A 2,755-nucleotide genomic window follows, 5' to 3' on the forward strand; every position below is an offset into this window, starting at 1 on the left:
TCTCTGTGTAGCCCTGGCTGTCCTGGCACTCACTTTGTAGACCAGGCTGGCCTCGAACTCAGAAATCTGCCTGCCTCTGCCTCCCGAGTGCTGGGACTAAAGGCGTGCGCCACCACGCCCGGCTTAATCATGTAATTTTATTTAAAAATATACATTATAAAATATATAATGTCATGAACGCTTTTGTGGACGAAAATTAGGAGTGAGATATTGCAAAAGATTAGGACTTCGAAGAAAATCCCAAGCTTATATCTTCTGAACATGTAATTGTATTCATGAGCCAATAAAATTTTAGTTATTGACCTGCACAAGATTGGTGTTAATATTTCATCATGGATGAGGACCATTAGACCTCTCTCTCTCTTGAATGGAACTTATAGAGCCCACCTCCATGAAGAAGACAGGGCATCAAATGAGGGAAGGGGTTGCCATCCCAGAGTCAAAACTCTGACTCATAATTGTTTCTGTCTGAAAGAACTGCAGGAACAAAAATGGAGAAGAGCCTGAGTCAAAAGGAGGTCCAATGACATGCCCAAATTAGGATCCATCTCAAGGGGAGTTCCCAAAACCTGACACTGTTACTGAGGCTATGAAGTATCCCCAAAAAGGAACATACTATGACTGCTCCCCAAAAGACCCAACAAGCAGCTGAAAGAGTCAGATGCAGATATTTGCACCCAATTAATGGACAGAAGCAGCTGAACCCTGTTGTTTAATTAGGGAAGGCTAAAAGAAGCTAAGGATTAGGCCCATCCTATAATACCAGCAGACTCAATTTATCTGGACCCCCAAGATCTCTCAAACACTGGACCATCAAACAGACAGCATGCACCAGCTGATATGAGACACCCAACTCATATAGAGCAGAGGACTACCAGGTCTGTGTTCATTCACAGATGATGCACCTAAATCTCAAGAGTCTGGAGGCCCCAGGAAGTGGAGAGGTCTGGTGGGGTGAGAGGCAGGGGGTTGGGAACATCCTCATGAAGACAGGGTAGGGGGAGGAGGTATGGGATACAGAACAGTCTGAGGGTTGAGAGAGAGGAGGATAAAATCTGGGGTGTAACAAAAAAGATTATTTTTTTTTAAAGGAAAGGACTATTGGTAGTTAATGGTAGTTATAGAAAAGGGTACCATTTTCTTCAGTGGGGTAGCAAAACTTGTCCTAAAAATAAACTTCTTCCTGTGCTTGGGAAAGAATCTCTAAACATAGTGGACCAGACACAAAAAAATGTTCACAGCTGAAAGAAGATATCATAGATTTTATTTTGTGTGTCAGCCGATCAGTGGTGGTACATGTCTTTAATCCCAGGACTTGGGAGTAAGAGGAAGACAGATTTCTGAGTTTGAGGACAGCCTTGTCTACAGAGTGAGTTCCAAGATAGCCAGGCCTACACAGAGAAACCCTGTCTCATAAAACTAAAATTAAATAAATAAATAAATAAATGGTGTGTCATTATGAGTAATCTCAAAATATCTTACATCAGTTAATTTTATTTCCTTGCTATATATATATAATTATAATGCTGGTATAGCCGGGGGTGGTGGCTTACACCTTTAATCCCAGCACTAGGGAGGCAGAGGCAGGCAAATTTCTGAGTTTGAGGCCAGCCTGGCCTACAAAGTGAGTTCTAGGACAACCAGGGCTACACACAGAAACCCTGTCTTGAGAAACAAAAACAAAAACAAAAACATGCTGGTATAGCCATAGTTTCAGAAATTTACATGGTATAATAGAATATCAGGGATAAAATATAGGGGGGGATAATAATCACAGTACTGTGCATATAACTTTTTAAAAATTCTATTTTACAAAGTATAACATACTCAAATTAAGAATATTTTACTTACTTTCTTATTCGGTTGTAACAAAATACCTTAGGCTGAATATTTATGAATGAGGGATAACAATTACTAATGGTTTCATTAGATTTTTTAAATAAAAGAACAATATTTAAGAAAGGTTTTTGTTTAATGAGGTCTCTCTGAGCTTCATAGATAATGATTTCATGCTTCATTGTTTGTGTCATTCTACCCTGAGCTATTCTAATACATATAAATTATATAAACTAAAGAGTCGTATCAAACCACTTTTAAATTTATGTTTTGTTGCTTTGTATGTCTGTTTGTGTGTATGTGTGTGTGTGTGTGTTGTCATGAGTTCAGTTTTTAGAGAAAAGACTCTTACACTGTTGCTACAAATTATTTGGAACAGTCTATGTAACCCTTATAAGTTTTAAATTCACCTTTGTGTTTCAAGGGCTGAAGTGAAAGATGTGCAGCACCGTGAGCAGCACAAACCAGTTTTGTAAGGACATCAGTTTCATTCATGAAAACAAAATCCAAATGCTTTTCTTTGGCTCCCTTTCTCTCACAGGTATTTTCCCCCTTCTGTCTTTGATGCTTTGGAATTAGCAGATGAAGTCAATAATGGACTCATTATGGCAAATTCATATACATATATACCTGCACTTTCACTCTATTATATCCTCTCCTTAATTGCCCCCACCATTGGCACCATTTTACTTCTGGTAAGTCCCCTTACTCCATCCAGACACCACCAGACTTTGTAGTTTCTTACTTTCTTATAACATGTATTCCGATAAAATATCTTTTTTACACAACTCTCAAGATAAGTTTATTTCCTCCATTATAGTTATATGAACTATATATACATGTAAAAATAGACATTATATATATATATATATATATATATATATATATATATATATATATATATATATATATATATATA

General features: G+C 37.5%; 1 pseudogene; it reads left to right on the forward strand.

The window, feature by feature from the left end:
- Positions 1-2,271, forward strand: part of LOC110286355 — a 4,725-nt pseudogene extending 2,454 nt beyond the window's left edge.
- Positions 2,272-2,755: the final 484 nt, after the last annotated feature.

Source organism: Mus caroli, chromosome X, assembly GCF_900094665.2.
Source record: "Mus caroli chromosome X, CAROLI_EIJ_v1.1, whole genome shotgun sequence".
In the NCBI taxonomy this organism is placed as follows: Eukaryota; Metazoa; Chordata; class Mammalia; order Rodentia; family Muridae; genus Mus; species Mus caroli.